Source organism: Dermochelys coriacea, chromosome 1 (genome assembly GCF_009764565.3).
Source record: "Dermochelys coriacea isolate rDerCor1 chromosome 1, rDerCor1.pri.v4, whole genome shotgun sequence".
In the NCBI taxonomy this organism is placed as follows: domain Eukaryota; kingdom Metazoa; phylum Chordata; order Testudines; family Dermochelyidae; genus Dermochelys; species Dermochelys coriacea.
Window position 1 is genome coordinate 83,688,213 of NC_050068.2, and position 13,602 is coordinate 83,701,814.

At 39.5% G+C, this 13,602-nt stretch overlaps 1 long non-coding RNA gene across 1 annotated transcript in view; it reads left to right on the top strand.

The window, feature by feature from the left end:
* LOC122457976 overlaps positions 1–9,309 on the top strand; it is a 242,489-nt gene extending 233,180 nt beyond the window's left edge. The window contains exon 3 of the long non-coding RNA XR_006277781.1: positions 9,146–9,309. This is a non-coding gene — a long non-coding RNA (uncharacterized LOC122457976). The remainder of the gene's footprint in view (positions 1–9,145) is intronic.
* The last annotated feature ends 4,293 nt before the right edge of the window (positions 9,310–13,602 follow it).

The following is a 13,602-nucleotide window of genomic DNA, read 5'->3' on the forward strand; positions in this document are numbered from 1 at the left end:
AGATAGTCTGCAGCAGGCTGCCTGATTGGCCATGTCACCTGATTGGCTGCAGAGGCCAGTAGGTTAGCTCTTGAGCTAGCAGCAGCTCTCTGGCTTCTCAGTGCTGTGAGGAGTGCACCCGCCACTGTGCCTGCTCCTGTGCTATTTTGTTCCTCCTGCTCTTGCCATGCCCCTCCCTTGAATCCCTCCTTGCCTGCTATTCTGCTTGTTATGGTTCCTACCTTCTGTTTAACCTTTGGCTCTACTTCTGACTACGGATGTCAGCTTGGCCCTCAGCTCTGGTATCCAGTAACTGCTCTGTGGTTTGAGCTTTGGTTCTGGTTTCTGACTGCTGACTCAACTCTTACCCTAGTCCTTGGGTCCTGATACATGCTCTGACCACTAGGCTGACACCTACTCCAGCCACTAGCGTAGACTATCCTTGTCCCAGATAGCTCTCACAATATGTAATCTGAAGGAACTTCAGCCCCTTCCAAATCTCTGATTGCAATATACATACAAAGGTTTTTTTGTTTCTAATATATAATGCAAATTCCAAACTTTATTCCAAAATTCCAAACATCTGAAACAGTCCTTTCAACATCGCTTTATTGAAAATTTCCGTAATCTCTGTGATCTGAATTTGGATAATCAAGACTGTATTGTGCTATATCAGCAGAAGCCCATCACTATGAACACACATACAGAAGATGAATGTGAAGGACCTGTTGAATATACCGTGGCAGAAGCAGGTTTTAGAAAACAGACCCCAAGGAAGAAATGCGTGAATTGCATAAAAGAAGATGGTAAACAGGAGGACTTCGGTGACACCTTGGACAGATGAAGATGACAAACACTTGCACAATGACCTGACCTCAGATGATTGGATAAAAGGAAGAAGATTTTTCATAACTTTGAGGGCATCAGACTGACTCTCTTTCACTAGAACTAAAGGAAGACTGTATTGGCTTTAAGTTTTAGAATAAACCTTATGCTTTTTAATCTGCAATGAGACAATGACTCGGACAGGCAGGTGACTGAAGGACAGACACATTGGTTGGGTTCAAATGGCAGGCAGCAACTTTTATTAACTACACCTTGTGGAGGGACACTACCTTACCTGCCCCTCAGCTCTCATATACCAGGCATTTAATTGGTTCCAGTGCAGTTATGGTGTTAACTCAGAGTAGAACCTCCCTGGTTTACCCCACAGACATAGTTCTTTTGTGAAACCTCTGCCCCCCTCCCTCCATAAGGGGAGTGGAGTGGCAGGTCACATGGCTGGGTAGAGGGACCTCTTCCTGCAAAGAGCCAAGCACCTTCCATCACCCCATCTGAAGACAAGGTTCAACTACATAATCCTGGATCTCTCTTCCCTCAGGGAACTGGCCCCTTTACCCATCCTGGACACCAATCACAACCCAGTAATCATAATAGCATTATATAAACCTCATATCCTATTGTTTCTAATCTAATTGTGCTACTAAGAGGCTGTGAAGAAGGCCAACAAACAAACAAACCCAAAACACTAGACCTTATGACAACTTGACCCAATATGAAAAGTTTCTTCCTGACCCCTGAAAGCAGGCCGGCAATATCATAAGCAGCACTGATCCTAATCACTAAGGGGTAGGAGCTTAGGATAGCTAACTGGAGAGTATGAGTTTGAAAAAGTCTGGTCTTGGCTTAAATAACCAAGGTGGGGCACACAGCAGCCAATCAACTGGCTCCATCCTCCTTTTCCCAGCTAATTGCCAAATAGAAAACCAAGGCTGGGGTGACAGCTTCCCTCCTTGCCACTCATCCATTTTGAACTTTGCTAGTTACCTGATGTCCAGTCAAAGGACTTCCCCACTAAACAGTAGTCTCTCTCTATAACAGACCTCTCAGGACTCTCATAACACCCCACCAGACAAACAAACACACTCTTATATATACTCTACCTCCCAGTCACCAATACAATCATCAATCTATATAACCTAGTTACCCCTACCATCATCCTTAAATAAATACATTCAATATTAAGGCCCAGATATACTGAAAGTTTTTTCACATTTGAAAAGGAAAACAGAACATATGTTGTCTGTTAATCTATATATATTTAGCCAATTTATTTCTATGAGTATTTTCCTCTATAGAATCATCAGAGGGCAGAAAAATCCATTTTATGGCACAAACTGAATTTTTTTTAACTTAAAAGCAAGAACAGTTTCTCTTAACAGTTTCTCTTAAACACAAGTGTTCATGCTTCCATAAGATTTCTGTTGAGTAGTAAAGAACTCATATATAAAGCACAAGAGATTTGAGATCTATTTATATCTTTACACGTATAGATTTGAAATAGAAGATGATATTTTATATCCTTATATTAGAGGCAGAATTATAACTGAAGCATTAAAATAGTAAAAGCTTAGTATTGTGTTAAATAAATCCTTTTACTGAAAGTAGCAGCAAATCAAAAACACACTTGAAAATTTGGCATTCTAACTTAAATGCGTACAGTGAGCTATTCAGGTGTTTCTACATTATAAGAGGGAAAGGGAACCCTCTAGTGCACAGATTAAGAATTAGAGATTCAAAACAAAATCCTCTCTGAAGCTACATTCACTAAGAATTTTATTTTGTACAGATTATATAATTAAAACAAAGAAAATCTCTTACATATATTTTTGGCTAAAAAACTTTTTTTTTTTGGTCATAGGCTCAGAAGATCAAGATTCAAAAGTGTTATTATGATAGAATTTAATCCAAACCGTGACACTCTTGTGTACTAACTTAACATACGTAAACCATTCTATCTGATAAAGATTTGCATCAAACTTATATACATTACTTATAAATCCCAGTGTCAACTGCAATGCCTTGAAAGTTATACAAACCATGAAATCTTTTGTTTGCCATGAAAGTATTTAAATTGAACCATATCTAGAGTGAAATTGATTAAATCCAGGTCTTCTAATGACATTTTAACCTATATGGATATTCTGTTTGCCTTTTAAAAAGGAGCTAAAATATTTCCTCTAAATAGTTTCAAATACTGAATGAATTAATTTTGAAGGCAGTTTATTTTAAAAGCAAAGACCCAACTTTATTCATTGGCTGATGCTCCCTTTTATAACCATTCATATTAATTTCTCATATTCACTGATTTGCTGCTAAAGGTTTGAAGGTTCAGTTGGTTTGTCTGAGCCCCCAAGTTTGTCACCCTAATATATTTGTATTTCTTGAGTGTTCTCCCTCCCAATTACCTTTGCCCATATTCTATCTCTTGCTCTCTCCAATCAGCTCCTTCTCCTTTTCTCCAGCCTTATCCTTACCTACTTTTTGAAAGGTAATCTGATATAGAAGAACTATACCAGCACACTTTACTTATCCACTTACTGGCACAGATGACCACACACAACTATCTGCACCCCCACGTCCATAAGTGAGTGGAGAATTCCAGTTTGATACTATGTTACACTCACGTTGCAGTTAGTCTGTTCAGGCATCAATGATAATGCAAGGTGGTGCGCAGCCACGAAACTGGCCTATCAGTTCAAGTCTCTAGTAGTCTAACTGCTAGGGTCTGAGTCTCTTTTCACGGCAGTTTTACACTGATATAATTTGAATGACATCAAGGGAGTCATTCCTGATTACTCCAAAGTAAGTGAGAGGCGAATCAGGTCCCTGGTTTCTATCTGTTTTTATATGATATTGCAAAGCAGAAAAATCCAGCCCAATTCAGTCTATAGTTAAAGTCATGCAGCTGTATCCTAAATGTTTCTCCAGACTGCTAGGAGAACGTTTCAAGGGGTTTAGTCCATTTTATAAACCACATCATTATAGTGACTTTAAAAATCATCTATAGACTCACACTTGCCATAATGTCAGTGAGCCCAAACTCAGGATCACATTTGAGAGTTTTTTGGCCATTAATAACAATAATGAGGAGTTCAGTCAGAGCTTGAGGCTGTAAAGCAAATTAACAGATGTATGTGACTGAAGGAGACATTATAAAGGAGACATTTCTTCAAAATCCTTCTCTCTTCCTACCAATATCACCTCATCTTAAGCATGCTGCTCTTCATCCAGGTGCTGACAGGCATTGCATCTGTTTTCCCATCTCTTTCCCTGAGGTCTCTTCTCTTTCTCTCTCCTGTTCCTCCCTTAGGCTTCTGCCCCTTCACCTCTTCCCATCTTCTCAAGGCGTAGCATCACAAGGAATGGACAGTTAGGGGGCAGATCTTGTTACTACCACAATTTAGTGTTGTGGAGCCACCTGAAAGAGATTCCTCCTTTCTTCAGCACATTCACATGGCCCTTTGACTTCTCTTCATCATCAGACATGCAGAATGGGAGCTGAGAGGAATGAACATGCTGAACAGTCAATAGGGCAAAAAAGAGGAGAGAGGAAGTTTTATTTACTGGCCTTCTGTCTGGTCAGAAGTTGGGGAAGAGAGCATCAGCAGGCAGAGGAGAAGCACTGAGAAAAATATGCATGGTAGCCAGCCAAGAAAACACAGACATGAGGGAGGTTGGCCAGGGAGTTGGAGATCTTATGGGGAAGCCAAAAGTCATGATTTAGGCAACTCTGGTAGGAAAAATTGATAGTGAGATACTTAGCACTCATCAGGAGCCCATCAAAGGAAAACTAGACAGACAGGTGTAAAATGCACAGCCTCGTAAGCCATTTTACAACCATTGTCCAAAGGAAATCAAAAACACATCATTATTGCAAAATTTGGAATTAGTAGCACACACACTGGACTGAATTAAAGATACCAAAGTAACAAGTTGCACTGGCATAATGCACTGTGTAGGTTCATTCAGCATTGATAAAATCCTCAACTACTGTAAATTATTAAAGCTCTGTAGACTTCAATGGAGTTATGCCTATTTACACCAGCTAAAGATCTGGTCCTCAATGTGAAAAATTAATTGCCTGGAAACAGAAGGTACATGGGGTGAACATAGGAGTGGCCATACTGGGTCAGACCAAAGGTCCATCAAGCCCAGTATCCTGTCTTCTGATAGTGGCCAATGCCAGGTGCCCTAGAGGGAATAAACAGAACAGGTAATCATCAAAAAGTGATTCATCCCCTGTTGCCCGTTCCCAGCTTCTGGCAAACAGAGGCTAGAGACACCATCCCTGCCCATCCTAGCTAATAGCCATTGATGGACTTATCTTCCATGAACTTATTTAGTTCTTTTTTGAACACTGTTATAGTCTTGGCCTTCACAACATCCTCCCACAAAGAGTTTGACAGACTGTGCATTGTGTGAAAAAATACTTCCTTTTGTTTTAAACCTGCTGCCTATCAATTTCATTTGATGTGACCCCTAGTTCTTGTGTTATGAGGAGTAAATAACACTTCTTTATTTACTTTCTCCACACTAGTCATGATTTTATAGACCTCTATCATATCCCCTCTTAGTTGTCTCTTTTCCAAGTTGAAAAGTCCAAGTCTTATTAATCTCTCCTCATATAGAAGCCGTTCCATACCTCTAATAATTTTCTTGGCCCTTTTCTGAACCTTTTTCATTTCCAATATATCTTTTCTGAGATGGGGCGACCACATCTGCACGCAATATTCAAGATGTGGGCGTACCATGGATTTATATAGAGGCGATGTGATATTTTCTGTCTTACTATCGATCCCTTTCTTAATGATTCCCAACATTCTGTTCACTTTTTTGACTGCCACTGCACATTGAGTGTATTTTTTCACAGAACTTTCCACAATGACTCCAAGATCTCTTTTTTGAGAGGTAACAGCTAATTTAGACCCCATCATTTTACATGTATAGTTGGGATTATGTTTATCAATGTGTATTACCTTGCATTTATCAACATTTAATTTCGTCTGCCATTTTGTTGTCTGCCTGGGACTTAAGTATCTTGAGTAGTTTTGTATCATCTGCAAATTTTGCCACCTCACTGTTTACCCCTTTTTCCACAGTGGTGATGGAAAAACATGTGATATGAACAACGTAATGTGAAAATTGCATCACATCTTTTAGCAAGAGGTAGTTGTGACAGATATGACAATTTCATGAAATATCCTAGACAAACCTTATTGAATTAAGTTAAACCTTATTGCATTCAGGTTCAGTATTTTCGCAGTTCATTCTATTAAAAATGCAAATTTATTATTGTGGGATTGTATATAATTTCTTTAAAACTTTGTTAGCTTCTTGATGGCTAACGTAGACCCTGGGAAGTACTCTTTGAAACAACATGCTAAACAAACAAAATTAAGTGGGATTCCTAGAAAATACTTGGGAGGAGCGGAATGCAACTTTTCACCTTTAGAACCAACCTTTTGAAGCTATGCCCTGAAGAGAAACCCATTGTCTGCTGATCACGGGTTACATGAAGACATGACCAGAGGTCCACGCTGGGCAAAAGAATGACTCACAGATTCATGGAGTGCTTTTTCTGAGCCAAAGTTGTTACGAATTGGTGATTGCAGAAAAACCCCTTGGTCAGGTTTGAAGGACTGTTAATCTGCCACAGCCCTTGTTGGAATTGGGGTAATCTCTGGTAAGGTTATGCATGTAGGTTCTTTTATTGTTTTTAATATTTTCTCTGAAATGTTTTCACCTTAAAAATGAAGTGCTTGCTTTGAAAGAGCTGTGTGTAACTTAACAGTGGATAATTACACCATTTATAGCCTCTGAGGAGTAAAGTAAAACAGGCCTACTCAGATACTCTGACTTTGCTGGGGTGTTTATAGTGTAGATAGGGAGCTATGTAGCCTGGAAATATCCTGGTCAGGAGAGGGAGAGACACGTGTAACTGCCCAAGAGAGGTGACGGATGGGAAGCCAGAAACCTAAGAGTGGGTGCCTTTGATGGGCCATGGAGGGAAAATACAGGTGAAGTTGCCTTGAACTGTGAGTATAATAATTGTCTAGAAAGCACTTGGGTAATATGCATTCCCTGTTACCTGCAGATGATAAAGAAGCAGATAGTGGATATACCATAGCAACAGAGTTTCTGACCATGATTGGAGCACCTGCTACACCAATTGATTTAAACCCGTGTTAAAACTTTAAATCCAACATCAGCATCATCTCATTGTCCTGCAGAAGTGCATATTACAGATATGGGCCTAACCCCAGGAGGACCTAATGAGTGTGCTCCTGCAAAGTGCTAGGAGATTTCAAGTCAATAGAAATTGAGTGTGTTCAGCTCCTTGAAGGGAATAGACTTACAGGAAGAAATATTTTGCTTTGTTTCATATTGCAGCTGGTCAGTTTACTAATCATAGTAACCTCCTTTGACAGGAAAAATGTAACCATTTTTCATAACAGCTTTTATACACTTCATTATTTGGTGAATTAGCTTTCTGAGGGACAAACAGAGGGTCACAGCAACATGAGCTGTTCGCCAGAGAACACATCTGCTGACCTTCTTAATAACCCCCTTTAATTTGACATCTGCAAACATTCTGGGTCTATTGACTGATTGTATCTTCCATCCTCTCAATATAAAGCAAACAAACAAAAACAAAACCCCATTATTATTCACCTTGAAAGCATCAGCTGAATTTCCTCAAGAATTAAATATAGGAAATGATGAATCTGGCTCCAAAATGTTTTATTAGTCTAATAAAAGTGATTATTTTGTTCAATAACTTTTCCATCTGTCTGAAAATTAAAATTGTGGTATTTAACACCAGTAGGGATATATATATCCATCCATACTGGTGTTAAATACCACAATTTTAATTTTATATATATATAATCTCATAAAAGACAAAGCCAGCAAAATGTCTCTTCCATCTTTGGCTTTTTAAAAAGAAGTTTAATTTTAATACATATAAACCCAAAGTGTGTGAAATGTTACAAGGAAAAGATATCAGGATTATCAAAAACTTTGCAACAGATTTCTTGTGTGATGTTGGGCCAAATTACTTAACAAGTCTTTGTGTCAGTTTCTTTAACTGTGAAATGTGAATAAATCTTCTCCAACGTTCCAGGAACAAACATCAATTAGCTTTAGATGAGATATGCTGCACAGCATAAATGTAAAATATTATTAGTGAAATTGTGATCTAAAATGAATTTAAATATTTCTCTTTCTACTCATTATGTACTGCAAGTAAAAATATATCATTTGCAGATGAAGTTTAGAAACTGAATTAGGCCTGTGACGGGGTGTACCAACCCCACACTGGGCCACCAGGAGCAGATCAATCATCATGGGCCCAGGGGGGAACAGACAGAACTGGGTCAGGGACAGGTTTGATGGGAAGAGGCAGAAGACATCAGGTTTTGGGGAAACAGGCAGAAGAATCTGTGTCCACTAAAGAACACTCCCGTCCAGAACCTGGAATGGACTCCCATGATGCCCTGAAGAACTGGATTCTACCCTTCCCTTCGCCACAAACCTACACTTTTAAACCTTTTATTTGGCCCCTTTGCAAGTCATCTGAGTTTCCAAAGTTGACTTGAATGTGAGCTGCTGGGTATACTGCACCTTTGAAAATTAGGTGATTTTATACAGGAGCTTAACTTTAAACTCCTATTTTTGAAGATTTAGCCTGAAAGATTGGGGTCTTGGGCCCAGATCCACAAAGGTACTTAGGCACCTAAATCTCTTTTTTATGTCTCACTGTGATCCACAAAACCCCCTGTTCAATTGTCCCCTAACTCTGTAGGTGTCTAAGTTTTTTCAGTAGAAGTTCCCTATGTGCTGAGGTTTCTGTCTCTGGGCATGAGCACTGCTTCCTCACATGAGGCATCTGGATGCCTGTCTCTGCCAAAATCACAGTGCAAGCCATGAAGCAGGAGAAGATAGGAAGAAAAGTGCCAATCTTACCCATGAGGTACTCAGAGGCTGCCTACTGGATCAGGTCCTATACAAAATCTGGTGGAAGCGGCTGACCTTATAACTTTTAGCTCAGTGGTCAGAGCACTTATATGGAAGATCCAGGTCAAACTTTCGCCTCTGATTTAGAGGGAGAAAGGATTTGAACATGGGTCTCCTTCCTTTCAGGCGTGTGCTCACTGTACTGTAGACCCATCAGCCTGACTTTGATAACTGGGACGCTACTAAAGCGGTGTATAAAACATTCAATTTACAAATTCCTGGAGGCTGAAGGGGTCATTAGTAGTAGCCAGCATGGATTTACCAAAAACAAATCATGCCAAACCAGCTTGATTTCCTTCTTTGACAGGATAACTGATTTTGTGGATAAGGGGAATGCAATGGATATAATATACCTGCACTTCAGCAAGTCCCAAATGACAGTCCCACATGATATTCTGATCAGTAAGCTGGAGAAATTCAGGATTGGTGGAAATACCATTGGTGGATACATAATTGGTTAACAACTACAAAGAAAGAGTAAGTATGAATGGAATGATGTCAGTTTGGAGAGAGGTCTCAAGTGGGGTTCCACAGGGATCTAATGTGGCTCTGGTGTTGTTTAACATCTTTATTAATGACCTGGATGTAGAGCATACTAATCAAATGTGAAGATGACACAAAACACTTTGGAGGATAGAGCTAAGATTCAGAGGAATCTTGATAAATTGGAAAACTGGGCTACAAACAACAAACTGAAATTCAAAAATGACAAATGTAAGGTGCTATATATTTAGGGAAGAAAAAACAAATGCACAAATACAGAATGTTGACTTGGCTTGGTAGCAACACTACTGAGAAGGATTTGGGAACTGTGGTGAATCGCAATCGCAACATGAGTCAGCAATGCAACGCTGTTGCAAAAAAAGCAAATGCAATTTTAGGTTGCATTAACAGAGGCATAACATGCAAGTCACGGGAGGTGATAATACTGCTCTACTTGGCACTGGTTAGACCTCAGCTGGAGTACTGTGCCCAATTTTGGTAACCAATGTATAGAAAGGATGTGGAGAAACTGGAATGGATCCAGAGGTGAGCGACAAAGATGATCAGTGGGATAGAATGCAAGTCACATGAGCAAAGGCTGAAGGAACTGGAAAAAGAAAAGGAGTACTTATGGCACCTTAGAGACTAACAAATTTATGAGAGCATAAGCTTTCGTGATCTACAGCTCACTTCATTGGATGCATACAGTGGAAAATATAGTGGGGAGATTTTATATACACAGAAAACATGAGACAATCGGTGTTACCACACAGACTGTAACAAGAGTGATCAGGAAAGGTGAGCTATTACAAGTAGGAGACCAGGGCGGGGTGACCTTTGGTAGTGATGATCAAGGTGGGCCATTTCCAGGAGTTGACAAGAACAGTATGTGTGTGTGCGGGGGGGAAATAAACAAGGGGAAATAGTTTTACTTTGTGTAATGACACATTCACTCCCAGTCTTTATTCAAGCCTAAGTTAATTGTATGTTTAGTTTGTAAAAGAGGAGATTGAGGCGGAACATGATAGCAGTTTTCAGATACTTGAAAGGCTGCCATAAAAAAGATGGAGAAAAATTGTTCTTTTTTGTCACAGAGGGCAGGACAGGAGGCAATGGATTCAAACTACAGCATAGCAGATTTAGATTATATCTCAGGAAAAACTTCCTAACTGTAAGAACAGTAGGACAATGGAACAGACTGTGTCGGGAGCTCCTTCGCTCCTGAAGATTTTCAAAAGGAGGCTGGATAGCCATCTGTCTTGGATGGTTTAGACACAACAAATCCTGAATCTTGGCTGGGGGTTAGACTAGATGATCCTTGTGGTCCTTATGATTCTATTATTCTATGATACTGAGCTATCAGACAGTTTGATATGATGGGGGGAAGAGGGGTGGTTATCCCTTCCATCTTTCTTGTTGAAGCTGTTCCACTGAATATGAATAACTAAAGAGCTATTGGAGCAGGCAGACTGGATCCTGGCTCTCTCTTGTGAGTGTGCTGCCCAGCAGGCTATACGGTAATTCTTACTCTTATTCTTATTCTTACTGGTCCACACTGGCCCAGTGATTTAGGTAAAGTGGAACAGCTTCAACAGAAGCCATTGAGAAAGCCCTGTATGTAGTCCAATTGTTAGGACACACACCTAAGAGGTGGCAGAGCACTGTTCAAATTCCTTTGTCTCATCAGGTGGAGGGGGAACTTGACCCAGGGATCTCCTACATCCCAGGGGGGTACCCTAACCAATGGGCTAAAAGTTGTGATGGAAGGCCTCCTTCCCAGTGTTTTGGGTGAAGTTGGGGGGCCTACAAGCATGTCTTTTGGATCGAACCCTGCAGGCAATTTAGATGGAGCAGCACCCATCTTTCTGGGGTATGTGGATAACAACGAGGCTTAATCAGGAGACACAACCTGGAGGATTCTCTGCACCTTGAAGTCTTTAAACCATGATTTGAGGACTTCAGTAGCTCAGACATAGTGAGAGGTTTATTGCAGGAGTGGGTGGATGAGATTTTGTGGCCTGCATTGTGCAGGAGGTCAGACTAGATGATCATAATGGTCCCTTCTGATCTTAATGTCTATGAGTCTATGAGTGCCTAAAGTCGGACAGCAGAATGGATGCCCAAAGGCAGAAACCTAAGCCCCGAGGGAACTTTTATTGCAAAAACGTAGGCACTGAGAGGGTTTAGGAATCCACGGGATTAGGCAGCAGCTGGGTGAAAGTTTTGTGAGTGCCAGTGGTGCTTAAATCAGGATGCAGGTGCCTAAGTCCCTTTGTAAATCTAGTCCTAAATTCCTATGTGGGTCTGAGCCTTGGAGACTGTGCAGAAGAAAGCTGCTAAATTTGTTTCAGAAAGAAATGCTGAAATTTGTCATTCAAACTATGCATGATTTTAATTTTTATAGTGGTGATGGAAAACTGAGAATTTAAAATAACTTTAGCTTAAAGTCCTGAGGTCAAAATGCTATTTTAAAATTAGAGTTTATTTCTGAACAGCTATATGCTTCTATACTAATAATAATTATAATAATTAATCATTAATAAATAATAAACTTTAGCAAAGGTTTTCAAAAATGGAAGCTGACAGTTAAATTCCTAAGTGGCCTGATTTTCAAAAGTGCTGAGTAGCCAGCAGCTCCCATTGAAATCTAACCTCAAATCCTGCAAACCTTTACTCACTTATATAGGCTCATAATGTTAATGAAAGATTTCCAGGGAAGCTGCTGGCTGCTCAGCACTTTTGAAAAACAGGCCACTGTGTTAGGAGCGTATATATGGATTTAGTGGGAGATTTTCAAAGGCACAAAGGGCAGGTAGGTGCCACTCTCCTCTTTGTGCCTTTGAAAAGCTCCCTCTTGGCCTTCAGTGAATTTCTTTAATCTCCCATGCCTCTTCAGGGAACAATTAGCAGTTTGAATGATTGGACATTGGAAATTGTTAATTGTGTAGATGACCTGCCTTTGTGAAATGGGCCAAGTTTTATACAAATGTTCAGTTTTGCTGAAAGCATCAGCATTCCTATCCTGTAGTAACCAACTTCTCTGAATGACCAATTAAGCCATTATATAAAATGGAATAAGATGTTAAACTGTTCTTTCTTTTTCTTGCCATAGGGCAAGTTACTAGTTCCTTACAGCAGCAGAAGTGACTAAGTGAAAAGCAGTGTGCAGGTGACTCTAGTCAAACCTAATCTCATCTAATCAAGCCATATTCTCTCTTTTTTTAAAACAAAAGATTCAACCACAGGAAGTAGTATAAATGGGCATTTTAGTGAATATGAGTAGTGATTAACACTATTTTACCATTTAGAAAATTCAGGAATTAAGTGACATTCATCCTCCTGGAATGGAAACAAGCCCTCCTTTGTGTTACCGAAAAATAGACTGTGATGGTTTGGATTAAAACTAGAATCTAGTCTGTGGATTTCTTTCACATATCTGTTTCAAGTTGTATTATCTATCTCTTTATCTGCTCTGCTATTATTTTTATCTAGTGAGGGAAATTTACCCTTTAGTGCAATTTGAGCCAGAGTATCCTATAATTCAAGATTTTTGTTTTAAGACTAATTTATAAACTGGGTTGAGGTTTCTTTTTATTCCAAACAAAATTATGCAAATGCTATATCCAGCCAGACTCTCATAGTCTCTGGGCTAAACATCTGTGGAAACGAAATCCTATTCTAAGGAGGTACTTCCTCTTCAGAAGTAGCCATGCAATGATGAATTGGCATTATGGCACATATCCACCCAAACATGCTCCATTCCCAGTGGTGGAATCAGAGAATATAGTAGATGTAAGCCTTCTGAAAATGCTGACTTAATGTATGGTTATTTCTTCCGTGGCTGCAACATGTGTTTCTTGGCCAAATGCTTAAAATCTGGTGGCCAAGAACTTATTTATGAATGGAAATGAGTGTCCCTTCTAAATAAAGAATGATTGCTTCTATTTCTTCTGAAAAAGCAAGTGTTGCTTGTCTACCTTTACAATTTAATTTTGAAAGAGCAAATTGCTTTGAGTTCTTGGAATGGCAACAAAAAGACATCAGAGACCTATTAATTTTATTCTGTGATTTCCTACCTTTCAGAATGGCCAAAATATATGACATTGAGTCATTTCCATTTATTCAGATTCTGTAAGCACCAACTTTAGTTAATGAGATAGCATACTTTATGGTGTGCACAAATCTAAATAAATAAATATGCACCTGATATAACTATAGATTTTACTCATGATTATAATGTAATTAGTTACTTAATAGTTTACATAAAAAGACCCTGGAGAC